Genomic DNA, 24,279 nt, shown 5'->3' on the forward strand with positions numbered 1-24,279 from the left:
CTACACAGGTTTTTCAATTTTTTTGAAGTCACAGGATCGCTAAAGTCAATTGGCAATTCTTATTTCTCCAGTGGTAAACACACGTGGATGTTTGTTACACATCTGTCATATTTTTGCTATTGAAATATTCCATAATAAATACATGAATTACCAGATAAATAAGTAAATGTCACCTGGTGATTCTGACACCCACCACATTGGGCCCTGACGGCTCAGAAGTCTCTGTGTATAGCATGATGAGGAGCTATACAGCACTTATCCTGAAGGCTGGAGAAGAGTTTCCTGTGTCTGTTGGAACAAAACATCACAAACGTAAAGGTTTACAATCACACATGTTTACTATCTCACAGTTCTGGAGGTCCGAAGTCAGAAATGGGTCTCACTAAGCGAAACTCAAGGTGCTGTCAGGGCTGTCTTCCTTCTGGAGACTCTAGAGAATCAATTTCCTTACTCTTTCCATCTTCTAGAGGTCATTTTCTGGACGCCTGGCCACTTCCTCCACCTGTGAGATAATGACCTGAGCCAAAATCAAGAGTCAGACATTTAACCAACTGAGCCACCCAGGTGCCCCCCAAATTTCTTTTTTAAGTAGGCTGTATGCCCAACATGGGGCTCAAACTCATGACCCAGAGATCAAGAGTCCTGTGCTGTTCTGACTGAGCCAGCTAAGTGCCCGGGCAGTTAACGTTATTTCCCATATAGAGTTCTATGTGTCAATGGGTCCATTATACTGATAGACTTTGCTTTGTCAAAGTCTATGTCACGTCTATGTTTTTAGCTTTAGGGACACTGCCAATCTGTGGTTATTATAAATATCTCTGGGGGTGCCTGGGTGGCTCAGTTGGTTAAGCATCTGACTTGAGCTCAGGTCATGGTCTCATGGTTCATGGGTTGGAGCCCTGCATTGGGCTCCAAGCTAACAGCACAGAGCCGACTTTGAACCCTCTTTCTCCTTCTCTCTGTGCCCTTTCCTCCCTCCCTCTCTCTTTCTCTCTCTCAAAAATAATTAAATAAACATTAAATAAATAAACAAATATCTCTGCAATGAACATCTTTATTCAAATTACTTCAGTTTCCTTTTGGGTTATTTACTTGGGACTAATCACAAACACAAGATAATTGGGTTGAGGTATTCATCTGTTCCTTCTTTGTCTGATGCACATCCCTTTCCACTGGGAACAGCCTCTCTCCACTTTATGGTTCTGATGTGCTTTCAAGCAAAAGTCCCCACCCGTCCTATCCCTGGGGTGGGCATTTGAGCCAATTTGCTCATGGTAGAGTGATAACAACAAACCACAAATCTCGGTAGTTTATTTCTTGGTCATATCATTGCTTGATAAGAGTTTTTGGGAGATAGAGGGGGTGGGACATGGGAAGGCCCTTTTATAAGTAGAAGTTCATATATAAGTTCCTTCCTTTTAGTGTCTTCAGGGTTCGCTAGGGCTTCTTTGGGGCCCTTCATTAGACCTGTCCACCATTAATGAGCAGAGAGTAGGGAAGATTGGGGGAGGGGGTACATTTTAGGAGCCAGCTCAGAAGTTGTACACTTTACTTCTGCCGTATTTCATTGGCCAGAATTAGTCACATGCTTTCACTAGACATGAGGGCCCCTGGGAACTGTAGTCTTCTATGCTGCCCAGGAAGAAATGAAACAGTCTAGTCAACACACAGCATTGTCTTTGCCAATTCGAGTACCCCATACTTGAACATGAGGTTGCTCAGTAATGGGCATATGACCTAAGTAGATTTCTCAGAGTTATTCTGTCGGATTGCTATGGATTCTGGGAATCTTTCTAGGGATGGTAGCTGTGTAGCTCTTGCCAACATGGAGGAGGCAGGGCTTCTTCCCCAGCAAAGAAAGAGAGGAAGGCTGCTAGAAAACAAAGCCAGAGGGGGAGAGCCCAGAAGCTCAGACCCCCAGGTATGTGCTTTGAACTCTTGGATCCAGGACCAACTCTCTTGGATAGATTCCCTTTGCTTGAGCCAGTCTATGTTGGATTTCTGTCACCTTCAAACCAAGGGAGTCCTGACAAATGATACATAGGTCAAGACACAAAAAGATTTAATAATATTTGAAATCTACTTCTAGATTGCTCTCTAAAGCAACCTAGTAAGTCAGCTTGTTCCCCAACTTTTGTTTTCATCACTTACATTTTTAAGCATGATACCTTAATATTGTCATACTCAAATGTTTTATTGCTGGGAGAGCTGAATCTTTTTCACAGTGTACATGCTGTGTTTTCTCGGGTTTATCTCTTCTAACCACATGTCAAAGATATTGACTATATAAGTCTGGATAAAAGCAGTCTATGAGTCTTACTTTCCTTATATATTTTGAAGGGTAACCTGTTATTGGTTACATCCATCACGTAGAAACGTGCACAGAGGCTTAGGTGGATGGTTGTAGCAGGAATGTCTTCCATTCTCTTAGCAGAAATTTACTTATTATGAGAGCTAGTATAGCACAAGGGTTGAGCATAGAGGCCCTGAAGCAGATTTCCTGGGTCCAAAATCTGGTCTATAGACTTACTAGCTGTGTAATCTTGAGCAATACCATTAACCTCCTCCTTGTCTTGGAAATGCAGATAACATCTACACTGCAGATTTTTTTTTTTTTTTTTTTTGCTACAAGGTTTTTTATGAGGATTGGATGAGGTAATGTATATAGAATGATCAGAACAGTAACTGGCTTCAGGAAACACTCATTAGGATGCTGGCTTTGTTATTATTATTACCAAGCACCTACAGCTGGCCAGACACTGGCCTAGCCACTTGGGATACAGCAGCAAAGAAACCAGATAAAACTCCTGATTACCCATATGGAGCTTATGTTCTAAAACAGACTGATTAAATAAGGGAAGTATAGAGCATGCCAGATGGTGATTAATGCAGCGGAGGGAAATAAAGCGAGGAAAGGAGATGCAGAGTAGTGGGGAGGGTGTTCTGATAAAGGCATCACTGAGACGCTGATGTTCAAGTTCAGACCTGAAGCTGGGGAAGAAATGAACCACATGGCTATCTGGGAGAAAGGTGCTCCAGATAGAGGGAGAGGCAAAAGCAGGGGTGCGAAGGTAAGAACAGACTTAGCCACGCTGACCTCCATATTGGTTAGAGTTGAATGGAGTGGAGAAGTCAAGGCGAGGGAGGGGGATGGGACCTGATCAAGTGGGGCCTTGATGGCCTTCTTTGTAACATATTTGGATTTTACTCAGAATAAAGTAGGAGCCATTGGAGGGTTTTGAGCAAGGGAGTGGCATGTGATGACATGTTTTAAGGGCACCGCTCTGAAGAAGCAGAGAGACTAGCTAGGGGGCTACTCAATAATCCCCTTGGAAAATAACGCCGACAGCTCAGAGCAGGCAGCCAGCAGTGAAACGAGCAGAGTGGAGTCAGAGTCCGTATGTATACTGCAGACAGAGATGACAGGATTTGCAGGTGGATATGACACAGGGAGAAAGGTCCTTCAAGAATGACTCCAAAGTTTCGGCCTGAACAACTAGAAGGAATGCCGGTTAGCAGATGTGGGGCAGACTAGGCAAGGAACAGGTTAGATCAGAGTTCAATTTCACACTTGTTCACTGTGAGAAACCTACTAGTTCTGCGTTTATTCCTCGTTACATTTGTGCAAACTTTCGCATAGCACGAGTGGTAACTACTTATGATTGGTCATCTTTGTTGTAAATAAAACCTTTATCTCAATATTTTCCCTATTATACTGGTTCTGTTGGTTTTTCAGTAGACAGAAGATGAAAAACCTCACAACACTGTGCTAAGGTCTCCGTGATTTCTCAGAGGGCTTCAGAGTTCTTTCATTCTGTGTTCTTTCCTGTTGCCCACGAAGAGAATTTTTTTTTAAGTAACCTCTACCCCCAGCGTGGGGCTCAAACTCACAACCCCAAGATCAAGTGTCGTCACTTTACCAACTAAGCCAACCAGGTGCCAGGGCACCAGGGCACCTGGGTGGCTCAGTCAGTTGAGCATTGGGTTCTTGATTTTGGCTCAGGTCATGATCTCACAGTTTGTGAGATGGAGCCCCCCCGCCTTGGGCTCTGTGCTGACAGTGAGCAGCCTGCTTGAGATTCTCTCTCTCCCTTTCACTCTGCCCCTTCCCTGCTCCCACACTCTCTCTCTCTCTCTCTCTCTCTCTCTCTCTCAAAATAAATAAACATTAAAAAGAAGAAGAAGGAAAAGAACATGCACCAGAGGGGATGCCTGGCTGGTTTGCTGGGTAGAGCGTGTGACTCTTGATCTTGGGGTCGTGAGTTCGAGCCCCATGTTGGCCGTAGAAATTACAAGAAAGAAAGGAAGAAAGAAAGATGTGCCAGAGGATGATGGAAAAGACCACTTTGTTACAGTTAGAAATAACCCTTTGGAAACTATTGGTTTTCATTTTACTCTAAAACTGCAAAGGTAAATGGGATTGATGGTAGATCTGACCTTTTCAGTTTAATCTCATCGAGTTTTAAAATTCCATGAATAGGAGGTCAAATATGTCAAATGACATTTACCACTGGCTTTTAACCAGTGTTTCATGGAGATGTTTGGGGGAGGGGAAGCACTGAAAGGATGGGACTCCAGGGTCACTCTCTGTGTCCACGGGGAGCTCGCTCTTACATATTACATAGACCCTGTCCTATATATAAAGCTTCTGAGCAGGAAGGACTTCCAATGAAACAAGTTTCTGCCATTTGAAAAAAAAAAAAAAAAACTGTGAAAATAATGTGGCACCATGTTATTTCAAGAATTAGGGTCACGGTCACATGTCCTATTTTCCCAACCAGTATTGTTTTATAATGGCTAAATTTGAGAAATGTGCATTTTCTTTTTCTTTCCTTTTTAAGTAGGTTTCACGACCGGTGCAGAGCCCAATGGGGGCTTGCACTCACAACCCTGAGATCAAGACCTGAGCTGAGATCAAGTGTTGGACACTTCACTGAGTGGCCCCCTGCAGGCCCCCCAGAAATATGCATTCTCTATGAGTGGCTCTTATATGTCCAAAGTGAAGTTAATTCCTAAATATTTACTGGTTGCTTTGCATTTACCATTGTCTGTGGGACCTTTCCCTTCCCGCTGAATTTTCTACCTGTTTTTCCAGCAGTGGACTCTTTATAACCCAAACTCTTTTTTTTTTTAATAATTTTTTAATGTTTATTTATTTTTGGGGAGTTAGAGAGACAGAGTGGGGGACGGGCAGAGAGCGTGGGAGACACAGAATCTGAAGCAGGCTCCAGGCTCGGAGCCTGTCAGCACAGAGCCCGACATGGGACTTGAACCCACAAAGCAGGGGATCATGACCTGGGCCGAAGTCAGACGCTCAACTGACTGAGCCACCCAGGCGCCCCTCTTATAACTTAAAATCTTGCTGAACCCATTGCTGAACTCCAGTAGGTTTTTTTTGTTTTTTTGTTTTTGGTTTTGTTTTTTTAATTTTAAGAGGACTCCACATCCCATGTGGGGCTTGAACTCATGACCCTGAGACCGAGAGTTGCTCGCTCTACCAAGTGAGCCAGCCAGGTGCCTCTGAACTCCAGTAGTATTTGGGAAGATTTTCCTAAATATAAATATCTTGACTGCCAAAAATGATACAGGCACTTCTTTCTTCTCAATTCTTTTGTATCTTACTTTTCCTTCTTAGAGAATTATGACAAGCATGTCTAATATAGCATCTACTAAACTAAATTGTATCAGTTAAGCTAATCAAACTACATTAAGTTAGGTCATCTTGGTTTCGCGCTTTGAAAAATTCATCTCATATATATATATATATATATATATATATATATATAGGTTTGAAAATTCAAAGGTTACAGATAAAAGCTAAGTGAAAAGCAGTCTTTCTTCCTTACTACTTATCCTACTCCCTATAAGGCAAATCGTTTCTTGAGCTTTGAAAACAAATAACTATATATGTGAAAATGTGATGTGTGTGTGTATGCACGAATTCTTTTTTTTTTTTTTCCAAAAGTTCTTAATTATACAATTACACCTGTCTTTAATGATTCTACTGCTTGTCAATTAAGTGAGGATTCTGGGTAGGAGCAGCACTCCTTAGCCTCTTAAACCAGGAAGGACGAGAAAGAATGCATTCACCTGGTCCTCTTCAGCATTTGCCATTTTGTGAGGAAATTCTTTCTGGACTGTTGCATAGCCTCTCTTATCATTATTATCTCTTTTCTGATTAAAAATACTCTGGTTAATGCTTTTTGACAAGTCTTTCCTTTCTTGAGATATGCTCATTGGGAGTTCCTTTTCAGCTCCCCTTCCCCTTTGTGGTGGACTTACTGAGGCTCCGAGGGGTGCCTGCGAGGGGGTGCCTGTGCTCCTTCGGGTCTTGGAATGTGGGCACGCCCCGGGCGGGGGCAAGCCCTGCCAGGAGCCTGGCTGCCTGTAAGCAAGTTATCTCCTGGGGAAGAATGGATCCTAAGAGAAAGCATCCTAAGAGAAAGCAGCAGCATCCAGGCAGACAGACCTGGCCTCAAGAATAAACCTCAGGTGACAATGTAGAGGGGGTGTTTGTCGCTCATGCTTGTCTAGTCTCCAACCTAGCCAACTGGACTGAACTGTCTCAGCCCCTAGGCAATATATATAAACTAAATCTGGAAGGAAGAGCTGTTTCCAGTACAAAGTCTATACAGGACTGGAAGAAATGACGGCCCCTTTTACTTTGCCCATGTGACACAGTATGTTGGTAAAGTAGGGAGAGTGGCCTTGCTCTCCACTTCTATGTGGACATGTATGGAAGACAGAGCCCTGAGTCTGCCAGAGAATACAACACAGCTTTGGCCTCCTGCTCATCAATATGGTTGGCACTCATGCATGATGATCTGTTCAATGGGTCAACGGTGGCTGTTAAAATATCTGGTTATTCAATCAAATAATAATCGAAGTGTTGCTGTGAAGGCATCTTGTAGATGTGATTAATATCTACAGTCAATTGGTTTAAGTAAAGGAGATTATCCTTGATAATCTGGGTGGGTGTTATTCAATCTATTGAAAGGCCTTAAGAACAGAACCAAGATTTCTCTCAGGAAGAAATTTGTAGATTGTAACATCAGCCCAAGAATTTCTTGCTCAAGAGTTTCCCCACCTGCCCTGCCCTACAAATGTCAGACTTGCCAGTCCCCACAATCACAATTCCTTACAATACATCTTTTTTTTTTTTTTTTTAAGTAATCTCCACACTCAACTTGGGACTTGAACCCACAACCCTGAGATCAAGAGTCACATGCTCTTTCAACTGAGCCAGTCAGGGGCCCTTAGAATAAATCTTTTTAAATCTAGGGGTGCCCGGGTGGCTCAGTCAGTTGAGCATCTGACTTCGGCCCAGGTCATGATCTCATGGTTCGTGAGTTCAAGACCCACGTCAGGCTCTATGCTGACAGCTCAGAGCCTGGAGCCTGTTTTGGATCCTGTGGCTCCCTCTCTCTCTGCCCCTCCCCAGCTCTCGCTCTGTCTTTCTCTCTCAAAAATAAACTAAAAACATTAAACAAACTAAAAAAAAAAAAATCTGTCTATCCATCTATCCATCCACCTTGGTTCTATTTCTCTGGTAGAATCCTGACCGATATACCACGAAAGTGGCTGTGCTCAAGAAAGGCAGTGGTGAAGCCTTCGGTAAAAATGGCAGTGCCTATATGACGTTGTCCTGATTGTGGGTATCAGAAAAATGCCAAGATGCGACCCTGTACCTTCTGCCCTGGACGTGTCACTGAAAGAAGGCAGGGTGGAAGAAACAGCTGGTTGGTGAACACGTGTGCACACCCTCCGGGGATGTTCAGACCTATCTAGGTGAGACTTGAAGGTTGGTCGGGGGGGGTCCTTCCTCATCAGCAGGTGTCAGTGGGAACCCAAATAATACAGTTAAGCCTCATGTGACCCCATTCATAGTTCCAGAACAGTGTGGTGCAGAAAAACACGGGGCTTGGGTTCCAGCAGGAAACGGACGGCACACCCAAATTATGATCACGCGAGGCGGGTCTGACAACCGGACTCTGCACTCCAGGGCAGGCCCTGCATGAAGACATCGCAAGGGACAGTCCAGTGCTCCGGGGGCTGGTAACGGCCTGTTACCTCTCCTGGGCTGAAGGGACAAGAGGAGAGAAAGATTCCCAAAACTGGAAAGAGAGTTGTGTACGGAAGTTTGCCTTGCAAGGACCAGGAAGCGGAGGGACAGTCAGAGCAAGGTGACCCCTTAGGAAGGGAGCTGATCTTCCTTTTTTTTCTTTCTCTGATGTCTCGATGGGCTCTTCCCATCTAGGAGCCAGGGACACAAGAGGCCCTTTATGAGATCCATACAGGTGAGCCTCTAGCTAGAAAGCCAGATAGAGAATGATGGAGAATCATCTGGAAGGGTAGAGAAATGCTGTCTGGCCTATACAGATTGCACTGAAATACTGAACTTAGGTAGATCTTTCCTCTCCCCAGAAGACATTTTTTTTCTTTAATTTTTTTTTTAAGTTTATTTATTTTTGAGACAGAGAGAGACAGAGCATGAACGGGGGAGGGTCAGAGAGAGAGGGAGACACAGAATGGGAAGCAGGCTGCAGGCTCTGAGCCGTCAGCCCAGAGCCCGACGTGGGGCTCAAACTCACGGACCGCGAGATCGTGACCTGAGTGAAGTTGCCCGCTCAACCGACTGAGCCACCCAGGCGCCTCCCCCCCGAAAACATTTTTTAGTGTTATGTTATATTTATAGTTTCTCTTTCTTCTGGAGACTTTTTTTTGAGTTTATTTGTTTTGAGAGAGAGTGACCAAGCGAGTCGGTTTTATTTACATATGTGTTGCATATAAGATGTCATCAATTGTAAAACACATCTCGATTTCAGACATAATATATGAAAAAAAAATCAAGAATCTTAGACTTGACTAAATACAGTTCTTTAACTCGGTTCTCTCAGCAACCCTAAAAAATGTAGGTGATGTTATTTCTATGTACCAATGAGAAATTTGAGGCTCAGAGAGAGTAGGTAACTTCCCAAACGGGAGGTTTTAATCCAACAGGGAACTTATTTCTTCCAGAGCTTTCTCTGGAGCCAGAGATGCTCTGACATGTCCGTTTAGCAGGAATTTGGGAACAGCCAGTGGATTGGAAGGAACTGGAAGCTAGCTTGTCTTGAAACCTATCTGGGAAAAGTCATAGGCTTACTTGGGGTGTGTTGGGGGACTCATAGAGATACCGGTGGGGATTCAAATATCCCCAAGCCACCCCCTTGGGGCTGCCACTGCTTGGAGATGTGAACCGTGAGCCCTGACTTACTTGTCAGACACCAGCAGTCCGGGCTGGGGACTCCACCCTTGCCAGACCCTCTCAGGACACTGACTGACTCCGCCCACCCCGCCCTTTGACCCCAGCTTGCCTGAAGCCGCGGTGAGTGTCAGGTTTCCTGGAACCAGGTTCCTGATACCTCAGGGATGACTCTGAAATGCTGAGGGATTGTGGGGACTCCACATAGGCCACACAGCCCAGCCAGTGCTTACTCTCTACCTGGGGCCCCACCGATTCCGGGCAGGCCCCGCTCTCCCTTGAGATCTTCTGTCTCTTCCAGAATCAAGTCTGAAGTGTCTAAGAAACAAGTCCAGGACCCTGGGCTCCATCCCCAGAGGCCCCATCAGCTCTACTTAGAAGAAAGACTGTGGCTTCAGGCTGTCGTCTGACCCTGCGTGTTACGGAAACTTCTGCTTGGATATTGGGCATATCTGAGAGAAACCGGACGCCCAGGCGTGCCTCTCCACATGGATGCCCTTGCTTCTAGAAAGGTGTGCTGGAGCATCTTTGCGTATAAAGAAAGCATGTTTGGCCTACATTGGCGTATATGTTCAGCTAAGAATCTTGGCTTAAGACTCTAATGTATTAAGAATCCTAGCGAATTGGCCCTCAGTAGGGCCTTGTGGTTTCTTCAGGGCTTTGGAAGCCAATGTAACATGAAAGCAAATTTCAGACAAAGAAAAAACCTCAAACCAGAAGAGAGTCTGAAATACAGAGAACAAACTGAGGGTTGCTGGAGGGATATTGGGTGGGGGGATGGGCTAAATGAGCGATGGGCATTCAGGCGGGCACTTGTTGGGATGAGCACTGGGTGTTATATGTAAGTGATGAACCACTAAATTCTGCTCCTGAAATCCTTATTACACTCTATGTTAAGTAACTTGGATTTAAATGTTTAAAAATACTGAAACGTTAAAAAAGGAAAAAGAGACAACCTTATCCCCAACCCCGGCACCTTAGCACTGTTTCCATAGCTACACATCACTCCTGCTACTTATTTATTGAGCACGTACTACGTGCCAAGCACTGCACATACATCACTATGTGCAGTGTTAATTACATCCATCCTGGTTCCATCATACATTCTGCTTAAAAGAGCAGGCTCGTAACTGATTCATAAACATTATCCACATTTTCACATAAGCCTCATGATTATTTTTTCATGGTGACTACTTTCAAAATGTAATACATTATACAAATTTCGCAAACTAAGCAGGAAAATATCCTATCTCAGCACCTAACAACCCATTACCTTCCCCGTGTATTTCTCTACGCACTTCTATACAAAACAGTAATCCCGCACGCTGCTTCTCCTAACGTTCGTGTCCAAAGTGTTTCCCCATCTCGTTACCCAGCCCTCTTTCAAAATAGCCTTTGCTTCTAGAAATTTCCAGCTTACTGGCATCTTCCTGCCCCTCACTTCCGAAGCATTGCTGGAAAGGTGCCAAGATGATTGTCCGAGTTGGGATTTGTTCTAGGTGGTTTCTTGTGTTCTCGCGGGAGTCCGTCCTGTCCCTGTGTGAGCAAGGGCTCTCCTCCATGAGCCCCCCTCAGAAAAAGGGATGAGACCGACAGAGTTTTGCAGCTTCTTCCTTTGCCCCCCTCGCTCGCCCTCTCCCCCCATCTCTGATGCCCATTTCTTCCGGTCGTGGAGTCAGATAGTCCCGGGCTCGGCCATTCGGCAGAGTGACCGCATCTCTGAACCTCTGCGTTTCCTCAGCTGTGGGACGCGGCCCCTGTCTTCACGGGGACGTCCCTACACCCGAGGGACGGTGCAGGTAAAATGCAAGCAGAAGACTTGCTACAATTGGTGCTCTGAAGTCATTCTGTGCCTGGAGTTTGATCTCCACCGCTGAGCCTCTCTGCCTGGACCTGACCCGTGGACTCCCAACCCTGGGATCCAGCTACGAGCGAGTTTGGCAGATGAACCGAGTTCTCTGGGCCCGAGATTCTATAACCCTGTTACCCAGAGCCTCCACATCCTGACCTCTGCCACGCCAAGACCTGTCCCTCGGTTTGACCTTGTCACTAGAACAGTAATCCTCTTACTGACCGGTGGCAACGTCCCCAGGCCCCAAACTTCAACAGCCCCGTTCTGTCTGTGCTGCCTAACTCCTTCCCCTCTTTGCTTTGGATCTCCTGACATAAGCACCCACCCAGACACCAAAGCACTGAGACCAGCCGATGCCTTCTACTCAGGACCTGGCTCCTGACGTGCCTTGCGCATTTGTCACGTGGCTGCCTACAGCAATGTGTCTTGCACACACGTCCTCGGCCGTGTTAAGAAAGCAGTATGATTCGACGAGTTACTAAGATAAATAAAAACAAAACCTTGCATGTGTAATGACAATTGACGCTATGTATAAGGCACGTGCTGGCAAGTTATCACCTTGGATTATCACAGCAGTTTCATGCGCGAAATAAGAATAATTTCACTTACTTTGAAGATGAAAGATGGAGGCACAAAGGAGTGAACTGCCCAAGGTTGGTGACTTCATGGTGGCGCCAGAACGAGTATCCCAGGGGCGCCTGGGTGGCTCAGTCAGTTGAGCGTCTGACTCTCGATTTTGGCTCAGGTCTGGATCCCATGGGTTCGTGGGTTCGAGCCCCGCATCGGGCTCCACGCTGACCGTGCAGAGCCTGCTTGAGATTTTCTCTCTCTCCTTCTCTCTCTGCCCCTCCTCCCGCTCTCCCTCAATAAATAAACTTTTAAAAAATTTAAAAAAAAAATAAAATAAAATGAGGGGCACCTGGGTGGCTCAGTCGGCTAAGTGTCAGACTTCGGCTCAGGTCAAGACCTCCTGGCTTGTGATTTTGAGCCCCGCGTCGGGCTCTGTGCTGACGGCTCAGACCTTGGAGCCCGCTTCGGATTCTGGGTCTCCCTCTCTCTCCGCCCCTCCCCCGTGGCTGCGTTGAAGGCTACAAAAGCTACAGAAGCGAGCCGCCATGCCAATTTAAAAAGGAGGAGGAGGGGCACCTGGGTGGCTCAGCCAGTGTAGGCCTCGGACTCTTGATTCCGGCTCAGGTCATGATCTCACACTTCAGGAGTTTGAGCCCCGCGTCGGGCTCTGCACTGACAGTACAGAGCCTGATTGGAATTCTCTCTCTCTGCCCCTTCCCCTCTCACGCTCTCCCAACAAATAAATAAGTCAACATTAAATAAAAATTAAAAAAATAAAAAGGAGGAGGACTGAGTGAGGAGCGACTCCGAGGGCAGCAAGGGGGGACATAGGGAAGCAGAGAGAACCTGTAGTCCCAAGGGTAGGGGCCCCCAAGCTTACACTTTGGCACGCTTCACAGAAATGGCAAGTGCTCAGAGGAGACGGCCCACTGGCGTCCCCAGGAGTCTAGAGCCTTGGCTCTGGGGCGCCCACTCCCGCCACAGTGAGAATTCCCGGATTTCAGACATGGCACAGACACAGAGATCTGCAAGACTTCAAGGGACTTCAGGGGTTTGGACAAAAACCATGGTGGACTGACCATCCCCCATATCTCTGACATCATCAAAGCCTCCTGGTAGCTAAGGAAGGTGAGGGAAACCCAATCGTGACTGAGATTGCATTGCCTAGAAGTCTGTTGAAACAAACGCTTGAAGTAGGATTTAAGTTGATTTGATTTAAAGAAGATAATTAGGATGGTTCTTGAGCCCCTGGGGCTGTGGATGCAATAGCTACCATTCTTCCTTCCTTCATTCATTAAGAATTTAGCTCATATGGGGAGCCTGGGTGGCTCGGTCGGTTAAGCACCTGACTCTGAATTTCAGCTTAGGTTGTTTTGTCGCTGTTGTGTGATGGAGCCTCAAGTCGGGCTCCGGGCTGGGTGTGGAGCCTGCTTGGGATTTTCTCTCTCCCTCTTTCTCTGCCCCTCCCCCACTGGCATGCTCACACGTGCACTCTCTCTCTCTGAAAAGAAACAAATAAATAAAAAGGGGCACCTAGGTGGCACAGTCAGTTAAGCGTCCAACTCGATCTTGGCTCAGGTCATGATCTCCCGGTTTCATGAGTTCAAGCCTCACATCGGGCTCTGTGCTGCCAGGGAGGAGCCTGCTTGGAATTCTCCCTTTACCTCACTCTCTCCCCTCTCCCATTCATGCTGTCTCTCTCAAAATAAACAAACCTTAAAAAAATTTTTTTAAAAAGAAAGAAAAAGAATTGTTTTAACTTAAAAAAAGATAGTGCCTTCAAAAAAAAGTTGTGTCTTCTTTTGGGGTGCCTGGGTGGCTCAGGTCATGATCTCATGGTTTGTGAGTTCGAGCCCCACAGGGGGCTCCCCACTCTCAGCATGGAGCCCACTTCGGGTCCTCTGTCTCCCTCTCTCTCTGCCCCTCCCTTTCTGTCTCAAAAGTAAATAAAAATATTTTTAAAATATTGTGTCTTCTGTAAAGAGCAATGGTCTTGACCTCATTGTTGCCCCAGTCCTTGGCCAAACTCAGCTCCTTCACACTGAGTGTCCCCTGAGCATCTATCCTGGACCTGCCTTAAGTCCTTACCTGCAACAGTAACACCTATAGGTCCTTTCCCCTGGCCCAGCCTCCAACTTTGCTTAGCTCAGTGAGAGTGAGAAGGAAAAAATTGTTGGCAATGAGGTCAGTAGACTTCTAAGAGGAAAGTAACTCCAGTAAAAATAATCATTCCTTGGGGCGCCTGGGTGGCTCTGTCCGTTAAGCGTCCGACTTTGGCTCAGGTCATGATCTCATGGTCTGTGAGTTCGAGCCCCGCGTCGGGATCTGTGCTGACAGCTCAGAGCCTGGAGCCCGCTTTGGATTCTGTGTCTCCCTCTCTCTCTGCCCCTCCCCCGTTCATGCTCTCTCTCTGTCTCAAAAATAAATAAACATTAAAAAAAAAAAAAGTTTAAAAAAAAATAATCATTCCTTTCAGAGACTCCTTATCATGAGTTCTGGGATTCCTTCCAGCCTACGGGTCTGGGGGTGAATGCCCACTGGGGGCGTCCTCCACGCAGAACACTTTGGGACCATTTGATCCTCTCCCACCTGTGTGGCCATGAAAGAAAACCCTATGTGGAATATCCCTGGGAGCGCCAGGACCACCTGGGAGGACCTGGGGAGAAGCAGAATTCAGAGAGAGCTGTGGCATGGGGTTGGGCACCCCAACACCTAGGACACCTCTGTGACAGAGTTGATACCCATTGATGATGCCGCCAATCACACTTTGCGTCCCACCGATGACAAGAATGAGAACCAGAATAACTCCAAGGACGTTCCAAGGACAATGGTTCAAGGGACCACTGCTCTCTCTAATCCCTTGAAAACTGACTATCTTGGATTTTACCTCTGAACCCGCCCACTAGCCACACGGGAATGAGCCCGTTTTCAAGGTGGAGGATTCTTCCCCAGACCACGTCCCTTCCAAATATCCGACCCAGGGGCCTCCATCAATCTGCCTAATGTGGTCCTACTCTCATCCAACTTCTTTTGCCCGGATCCTGACACCCTCTACTCGTCCTAGGTCCTCCATGGAGCGACCGGCCATCTCACCATCCCAGGAGCCAAGAGGCAGCCCCAGCTGTGCGGGGTGAGGTAGGAGATGCTCACGGAAGTAAGAATGGGGCCTGCGTTCTCTCAGACGACTGTGAAGACGAGGGAGAACTGAGGTAACAGTGCGAGACACTATCAACACGCTATGTCAGGTGTTCTTGTGTCACGCAAGCTTCTGTGGGCTGACCTGTGGTCTGCAAGCTCTGCATGAGCCAGGATCCACATCTTTCTTCTTTTCTTTTCTTTTTTAAAGTTTATTCATTTAGGGGCACCTGGGTGGCTCAGTCGGTTAAACGTCCAACTTTGGCTCAGGTCATGATCTCACAGTTTCTAAGTGTGAGCCCCGCAAACTGTTAGCTGTGCTGACAGCTCAGAGCCTGGACCTGCTTCAGATTCTGTGTCTCCTTCTCTCTCTGCCCCTCCCCAGCTCACCCTCTCTCTCTCTCTCTCTCTCTCTCTCTCTCTCTCTCAATCTCTCTCTCAAAAATAAATATTAAAAACTAAAGGAAAATTGTTTAAGTTTATTTATTTAGAGACAGAGAGAGAGGAGAGGGGCAGAGAGAGAGAATCCCAAGCAGGCCCTGCACCGTCACCACGGAGTCCGATGGCAGGGTTCGAACTCACAAACCATGAGATCACGACTTGAGCTGAAACCAAGAGCCGGACGCTTAACCGACTGAGACACCCAGGCGTCCCACTGGGAGCCACATCTATCTTGTTCAGTGCTGTATCCTCTGACCCCAGAACTATGCCTGGCACAAGCAGGCACTCATTTAATATGTGCTAAATGAGAAACAGCCTGGGATCAAAACTATTGTTTAAAACATTGGCTCTGGGGGCGTCTGGGCGGCTCAGTCAGTTGAGCGTCTGACTTCAGCTCAGGTCATGATCTCATGGTCTGTGGGTCTGTGAGTTCGAGCCCCACGTCAGGCTCTGTGCTGACAGCTCAGAGCCTGGAGCCTGCTTCGGATTCTGTGTCTCCCCCTTTCTCTGCTCCTCCCCGTTGCGCCCTCTCTCTCTCTCTCTCTCAAAAACAAATAAACATTAAAAAAATGTTTTAATAAAAATAAACAAATAAAACATTGGCTGTGGTCTAAATTCCAAATACCTAATTACCTTCATGGTTGACAGCTGGCACTCACACAGAGCCGACAGTGCCCCGAGCACTCGTTCACTAGATGGCTTCAAAGCAACCTGTAAAACAAGTCTTGTTATCCCACTTGCTGGATGTGGAAACTGAGTCTCAGGGTGTGACTTGCCTAAAGTTCCATGGAGATTAAGAACTGGGGTTTTCGAAGAAAGGCTAGGGGATCCCATAGTGTGTTTCTGTTAACACATGTTCGCTGGGATACAACCTGGGTCCAGTTCCTACAGATACATTCTTCTACGAATTTATTTTTTATTTATTCTGTTCTGAGTCCCCTCTCACTGGGTGGACCCCCATGGAAGCAGCCAGGCTCAGTGCTCCCCCGGAGTTGGGTTACTGTGGACAAGTCATTTGACTCATCCTGTTAGCTTCTTCAGAGAAGTTTTAGAGTCCCCATTCCCCAAAGAGATACTATGAATGTAAGGGGGAGAGAGAGATGAAATTGAATACTATTCATAGTGAAGTTTTATACACTCATAAAAATGAGGTCTTCAGATGTGACCGAATAGTGAACTTAAGAATACAAGTTAAGTAATTTTTAAGACTTGCCTTCGAACCAAGATTTGACCACAGCTCCAATCCTCTCCTATGGACAGGGCCAACTGGCCATTTCAACACACTTTACAAGTAGACTAGAATGAGCTAGAAACACCCTATATTTAGAAAGTATTTTGGGGCACCGGCTGGCTCGATTGGTAGGGCATGCAACTCTTGATCTCCAGGTCATGAGTTCACACCCCGCGTTGGGCAAAGGGTCTACTTAAAAAAGCAAATGCAAGTAGGAAGTATTTTCATATTGATGGAATATGTGCGTGTATGAGTGTATTCAATTTCTTTAAATCATTATGAAAATTAATTTTCGGATGTATACAAATGTAGAGAGACTAGTATAATGAATCCCATGAACTCATACGTAGATTCAACAATCATCAAATTCATGGCTAAGCACCTTTCATCTAACCCCCTCCTTTTCTCCCTCCCCATATTATTTTGAAGCAAATATTAGAAAGCATATTTCTTACATAAATATTTTAGTATATATCTCTGAAAGAGAGGGGCTTCCTTTCGAAAAATATAAAACAGCTAAAACAAAATAAAAATAATTCCTCTTATCGTCAAATATCTACTCAGAAATCCACCTTCTCTTTGTATTTATCATACGTTTTTTTAGGTTTGTTTAAACTGGGATCCAAATAAAGTTCCCGTATCGCAACTGACTGATGTCTTTTAAGTCTCTTTAGATGAGACTTTCCTGCTCTTTATTATACTCTTGCAATTTATCTTGTAGTCGAAAACCTAAATGATATTTTATTTATTTATTTTTTTAATTAAAAAAAAATTTTTTTTTTCAACGTTTTTTTGGGGACAGAGAGAGACAGAGCATGAACAGGGGAGGGGCAGAGAGAGGGAGACACAGAATCGGAAACAGGCTCCAGGCTCTGAGCCATCAGCCCAGTGCCCGACGCGGGGCTCGAACTCACGGACCACGAGATCATGACCTGGCTGAAGTCGGACGCTTAACCGACTGCGCCACCCAGGCGCCCCCTAAATGGTATTTTAAAAGCCTCGAAATAATTAGAATTATCCTGAGATCACATGTTGGTCTTAAAGAAAAACTGTATCAATTAAGAGAAGACAATCATCCATGCTTTCTATCTCCCTTTTGTAGTCAAACATGGATTCATTCACAAGGTGGTCATCAACAAAAAGATACATTACCTTGTAGTGCACAGGCGTCCCTGCTTAAGATAATTTTTAAATTGTATAAACCAGTTTTTAAGCCATGGAAACCCTATAGAGCTACTCCTTTCATTCGTGGTTTCTAAAAGGAAAAATAAAGTCCCCGAGCACATTGTATATGAAGGAACAGCATACAGAGCTATGGCAAGGGCGAATACCCAGGGCACAGGGCAGAGAGTGTTCTGCGTGGATAAGAGCATGGAAGTGCATAGAGATTAGCTGCTCTTTATTACGGGGCTCAAGGCTTCCAGAAACATGAAAGTTTAAAGACACCTGGTTGCTATGGCTGCACAAACTAAACAGAGACAATCCTCCTTTACCTACAATGTAAGGAAGAGTTTAAGGGGCTGCTTTTATCTCCATAATTGCTTTAATTTCCCATTACCCACTGCGGGAGGAGAACGAGCGGAGCTCCTGCCGCTAACGGGCCTTGGCGGAAGCCCTGTGGTCCCAGGGATGAGCCTGGGTGGGGGAGGGGAGGGAGAGAGGACCTTCTCTCCCTCCTGTCTTCTCTGGGCCCTTTCACCCCTTGCCCTTTGAGTCTTCCCAGGGTACACCCTGCCCCAAGAGGGTGTTTCCGGGCCGAGAGCAGAGCAGCTGGGCCTGGCGGTTGGTCAGAAGGGACTGGGTGTGGGCTGTGGTCTGGATGACGCGAGGGGCGCCTGCCCTGGGAACGGAGCCAGGCTGAATTATTTTTCTGGCTATTGTGGGTCTCAATATACATTCCTGCCTCCCTGTCCGGGCTGGAAATTCCATTGCGCTGAGCATGGTGTGTGTGAGCACGTGTGTGGTATGAAGAGCATGTAGGGAGAGGCTGGAAGGACCCGGGCTGGTGGCTTTCCCAGCCCTCAGCTCCCAGCCAGGGTGTCGCCCCTTTCAGGTAGAGCAAAGAGGCCCTCAGTCCCCTCCAGGCCACCTTGGCGGGGCAGGGGGTGGAGGGTGGGGGGCAGCGTCAGCTTGACATTGAGTGGAAAAATTACAACAATAACAGGCCTTGATGGAAGGCTCCGGACCACAGCCTGGCATTTGCTATGCATTGTTTATCCTCCTTGCAACTCCCCCGCTGGATGGGAAAGGCCTGGAGGGGGCGCAAGGAACGGGAGCGGGAGCTGGGTGAGGCCAAGCAACGCGCTCGAAGTGAAGCCGATGAGCGCATTTGGCTCTGGCGCTGCGATTCTAGGCAAGTCATTTGGCCCCTCGGAGCCTCGGTTTCCATAGTTGCGAAGCGGAAATAGAAATACCCACCTGGAGAAGTTAATTCAAAGAAAAGATGAGCTAATGCATGGAAGGTCGCGTGATGAACTAAAGCACTATCCAAAAATAAGGTCAGGAGGTCGGAAAGGAGCTTGCTCGGCCCAGACCCCGGTGCTCTCCTAGTAACAAGGCACAGCTTCTTGGATGAAATACTTCCGGCCGGCCAATTAGGTTATCTCATTGTAAGAATATCTTGTCTCTTTGCATAACATTCAAGATTTTCATATTATGTTTTATTTACTTATTTATTTTTGTTTTATTGGGGAGGGGCAGAGAGAGAAGGGAGAGCGAGAATCCCAAGAATCTCCCTCCCAAGGGGGAGAGAGAGAGAACCCCGACTCGTGGCTCACTCTCATGCACTGTGAGATCAGGATCTGAGCCAAGATCAAGAGTCAGATGCTTAACCGACTGAGCCACCCGGTAAATTTGGGGGCAGAGGGAACAGCCTGAACAAGGACTGGAGGTGGGCTGGCCCCAGGTGAGGCTCAGAGTACGGGACAGGTAGCCAGGGCCCAGATCACGCAAGGCTTGGTGGACTATAATCAATTTTTTTTAATGTTTATTTATTTTTGAGAGACAGAAGGAGGGGCAGAGAGAGAGGGAGACAGAGGATCTGTAGCAGGCTCTGTGCTGACAGCAGAAAGCCCGACACGGGGCTTGAACCCGTGAACCATGAGATCGTGACCTAGGCCGGAGTCTGACGCTTAACCGACTGAGCCACCCGGACGCCCCTTACTTTTATTTGTTTTAAGCAATCTCTGTACCCAACATGGGGCTCGAACTCAGTACCAAGGGGTGCATGCTCTACTGACTGAGCCAGCCCAGTACAGGCTTCTCAGAGGGCATGTGTGGACCAGTCTGATTTACGTTTCAGGGTCCCATTTACTGCTATGGAGAGAAAGGACAGGAGAGAAGCCGGAGGGGAAAGTAGGCAGGTGAGAGAGGAAGGAGGCGTGGGAGGGTGGTTGCAGTAGAAATGCCGAGGAGGCGCTTTTGAAATATTTTCTAGGTAAGGTCGACAGGACTTGGTGACGGATGCGGGGGCAAGGGACGTGTGGCATCAAGTCCCCATGGAGTCCAGGGCAGGGTTATTTCCCCGATAAATACAGTGCGGTGCTGTAAGTGTATTTCCCTCATGATTTTTTAAAACATTTTATTTTTAACAGAATTTATTTATTTGTATTTATTTATTTAAAAATGTTATTTATTAAAAAAAATTTTTTTTTGGTATTTATTTATTTCTGAGACAGACAGAGCATGAACGGGGAAGGGTCAGAGAGAGGGAGACACAGAATGTGAAGCAGGCTCCAGGCTCTGAGCTGTCAGCACAGAGCCCGACGCGGGGCTCGAACTCACAAACCGTGAGATCATGCCCTGAGCTGAAGTCGGTCGCTCAACCGACTGAGCCACCCAGGCGCCCCAAATTTTATTTATTTTGAGAGAGAGAGAGCACACGAACGGTGGAGGGGCAGAGAGAGAGGGAGAGAGAAAGAATCCCACGCAGGCTCTGTGCTGGTTTGACGTGGGGCTCGAACCCATGAACCACAAGACCATGACCTGAGTCAAAACCAAGAGTTGGGACGCTCAGTCGACTGAGCCGCCCAGGTGCCCCATAGTTACATTTTTTTCTCTAGCTCACCTATTGTAAGAATACAGTGTATAGGGGCACCTGGGTGGCGCAGTCGGTTAAGCGTCCGACTTCAGCCAGGTCACGATCTCGCGGTCCGTGAGTTCGAGCCCCGCGTCAGGCTCTGGGCTGATGGCTCAGAGCCTGGAGCCTGTTTCCAATTCTGTGTCTCCCTCTCTCTCTGCCCCTCCCCCGTTCATGCTCTGTCTCTCTCTGTCCCAAAAAAAATAAATAAACGTTGAAAAAAAAAATTAAAAAAAAAAAAAAGAATACAGTGTATAATACATATACAACACGCAAAAGATGTTAATTGACTATTTATGTTACCAGTAAGCCTTCTGGTCAAGAGTGGGCTATTACTGGAGTTTTGGGGGAGTCAAAAGCTATACGTGGATTTTCAACTGCAAGGTGGTCGGCATCCCAACCCCTGTGTTGTTCAAGGGTCGGTCAACTGTATTCATAAAGTGCTTCTACACCGTCATGTTTTCGAGTGATTTGACTCTTCCTGGACAATCCATGCTCCTGTATGAGCAGCCATCCTAATTGTGGACACAAAGTCTCTGGGAGAAGTCCTGTAACCAAACACCTGACAAGGGAGTCCACTTTCGCTCAAACAGCAGTGACGGGGCCCCACTCCAGCCTCTGGGTGGGCGGCACTGGGAAGGAAGGGAAGATGTAGATAGACTTCCAACAATTGTCTTCCTGGTCTTGCCCAAATCTGTTTACTTCAATCACTATAAAACCCAGGTGCAGGAACTCAGGCAAATAAGAGGAGAGAGCGGCGCAGGAGGAAGTGCCCTTGAACTCTCCAATCAAAAAGAACCCTTCTCCCTTTGCTGAAATGATCCTCTCGCGAGCAAGGGGCACGCGCTGGCGAGGAGGATGCTTACCAATCAGATCCCTGGCTCTAGAGCTGCCTGGTGGTTCACAGTCAGCAACGTCAGGGCAGAGGGCTTCATTTCTTTATCTCGAGGCCCTGGCTGCTCTCCTCACTCGCTCAGCAAAGAAAATGCCTCCGTGCACCAGGCGCTGACCTAATGCTTGCAGTTAAAGCAGAGAACAAGACAGGGATTCTGTCCCCATGAAGCCCAAACGGACGAAAAAACTCCCAACAGATTAAGAAGTAAAATATAAGGGGGGGGGGGGGGGGCGGAACCTGGGTGGCTCAGTCCGTTAAGCTGCCGACTTTGGTTCAGGTCACGATCTCACGGTTTGTGAGCTCAAGCCCCGCGTCAGCTCAGAATCCGAAGCCTGCTTCAGATTCTGTGTCTCCTTCTCTCTGTGCCCCTCTCCTCCCCTCCACGCTCTGTCTCTCTCTCAAAAATAAACATTAAAAAAAACTTTTAATAGGGAAGTAAAATATAGGGGATGTTGGATAGTTAACAGTTTTCTGGGTGGAAATGAATGAGGGAAAAAGACATTAGAGAGCAGCATTGTGGGCACAGAACGGGAGGCTTCGCTGAGGTGCCATTTGAGGACAAACCCCAAGGGGGGCGGGGGGAAGAAAAAGATTCAGGAAGAAAGAATAAGGTACAGAATTGCAGGAGCAAGACAGAGCAGGAGAGCCGCAGATGAGGTCGGGAGGACTACAGTGAGGAGAGACACAGGGACGCAGGTTTGAAAGACACTCACGTGATTTGTCGTCGTCTTCTGATTTTTTAACAGGATCGCTCCATCTGTTACACTGAGAACGGACTGCAGGGAGCCAGGGTGGAAGCAGGAGGCTGTCTGGAGGCTTCTGTAGTAACCCGGTGGAGAGAGCATGCCACCGGGAGTCGGAACTAAAAAAGCAGTGCCTTTCAAATCAAAACCACGATGAGTTATCGCCTCATACCTGTTAGAACGGCGACTGTTAACAACCAAAACCACACCCAGAAAACAACAAGTGTTGGCAAGGACGCAGAGAAATTGGCGCCCCGGTGTCCCGCTGGTAGGAATGCGACAGCGTGGCAGTTTCTCAAAATATTAAAAATAGAATTACCGGATGATCTAGTAATTCCACTTCGGGGCATACATCGGAAGAGTTGAAAGCAGGGTCTTGGAGAAATATTTGTACATCCGTGTCCATAGCGAAGGGGTTCAGAACACGCACCATGAAATACGCATTAAGAATTATTTGTTGGGGCGCCTGGGTGGCACAGTCGGTTAAGCGTCCGACTTCAGCCAGGTCACGATCTCGAGGTCCGTGAGTTCGAGCCCCGCATCAGGCTCTGGGCTGATGGCTCAGAGCCTGGAGCCTGTTTCCCATTCTGTGTCTCCCTCTCTCTCTGCCCCTGCCCCGTTCATGCTCTGTCTCTCTCTGTCCCAAAAATAAATAAACGTTGAAAAAAAAAAATTATTTGTTGTTGTTGATTTGAGTAAGCTCTACACCCAACGTGGGGCTTGAACTCACAACCCCAAGTTCACATGCTTGAGAGTCATACGCTCCATCGACTGAGCCAGCCAGGCGGCCCTGATAGAAGAATTATTTTGAGGGGTGCCTGGGTGGCTCAGTTGGTGAAGCGTTTGACTCTTGACTTCAGCTCAGGGCATGATCTCATGGTCCGTGGGATCAAGTGTGGGGCCTGCTTGGGATTCTCTCTCTCAAAATAAATAAATAAAAAAAAAAAAAAAAAAAAAAAAAAAAGAATTATTTTGAGCTGAAAGGAATTGGAAAAAAAAGGGACACAGCAAAAACTGCACCCCCCCCCCCCCACAGGACAGGAGGGCAGGACAATTCTTGATCATCAGAGACACCTCTAGACTCTAGCTCAGAAATAGCACCAGAGGACTCCACATAACAAACCCTATTAGGTAACCTTTATCCTCACTCTCTCCAAATATTCACCTTCCCACAGTTTGCTGCCCGTAGAAGCACATAGTCCTGGTGCTTTGTCTTGTCACTTCTCTATCAGATTTACTGTTCTTTTGTTCAATGCACTACAAGCCCAAGTCCTAATCGCCCCTTTGAGTTCTCCGGTGCACATACGCTCATGAAGAAACCATTCTTCTCCTATTAATCTGTTTTGTGTCAGTCCAATGTGCAGGGTGCCAGCCAGAGAACCTCAGAGGGTAGAGGGAAAAGTTCATTTGCTCCTCCCCTACAACGGCAGCATTACTCGCAACAGCCAAACATGGAAGCACAAGTGCGACACCGACAGAATGGATAAACAAAAAATGTATGTACGTGCGATGGGATATTATTTGACCTTCAGAAAGGGCATTCTGACAGAGGCTACAACGTGGATGAACCTTAAAGATATTATGCTAAGGGAAGTAAACCAGTCACAAAAAGCCAAAGATCGTATTTCACTAACACGAGGCATCTAGAACAGTCAGACTCAAGGACAGAAAGTAGAATGGTGGTTGCCAGTCACTGGGGAAGTGGGGAAAGGGAAGTTGTTTAATGGGCACAGAGTTTTCAGTTTTGCAAGATGAAAAGTTCTGGAGATTGGTTGCACCACGGTGTGAACGTACTTAACATCACTGAACTGCACACTTAACAATGGTTAAGAGGGTAAGTTTTATGGTATGTGTATTTTACCACAATTAAAAAAAAAAAAAAAAGCCATGCTTTTATCTATTACAAGATAAAGTGGTTCAGGAACCAGTGACTTAAAACCAAGAGTTGAACACAACTGACGGAGTCACCCAGGCACCCCCACTGTTCCTAACTTCTTTTGCGTCTTCTTATAAATATTCTAAATGTAAACATATCCCATTATTTATACTAACCATAGCACTGCACCTTGCTGTTTTCATCTATTATATTC

At 46.7% G+C, this 24,279-nt stretch overlaps 2 long non-coding RNA genes across 2 annotated transcripts; one reads left to right on the forward strand and one right to left on the reverse strand.

Moving 5' to 3' along the window:
- Positions 1 to 319: 319 nt before the first annotated feature.
- Positions 320 to 22,263, reverse strand: LOC123604513. The gene is made up of 2 exons (XR_006715353.1): positions 22,160 to 22,263; positions 320 to 517 (listed from the first exon to the last, which is right to left on the reverse strand). It is a non-coding gene; the product is annotated as an uncharacterized LOC123604513 (long non-coding RNA).
- LOC123604512 lies at positions 14,281 to 22,512 on the forward strand. Its single transcript, XR_006715352.1, has 3 exons — positions 14,281 to 14,599; positions 14,731 to 14,875; positions 22,193 to 22,512. It is a non-coding gene; the product is annotated as an uncharacterized LOC123604512 (long non-coding RNA).
- The last annotated feature ends 1,767 nt before the right edge of the window (positions 22,513 to 24,279 follow it).

This window comes from Leopardus geoffroyi, chromosome E1 (assembly GCF_018350155.1).
Source record: "Leopardus geoffroyi isolate Oge1 chromosome E1, O.geoffroyi_Oge1_pat1.0, whole genome shotgun sequence".
Lineage (NCBI taxonomy): Eukaryota > Metazoa > Chordata > Mammalia > Carnivora > Felidae > Leopardus > Leopardus geoffroyi.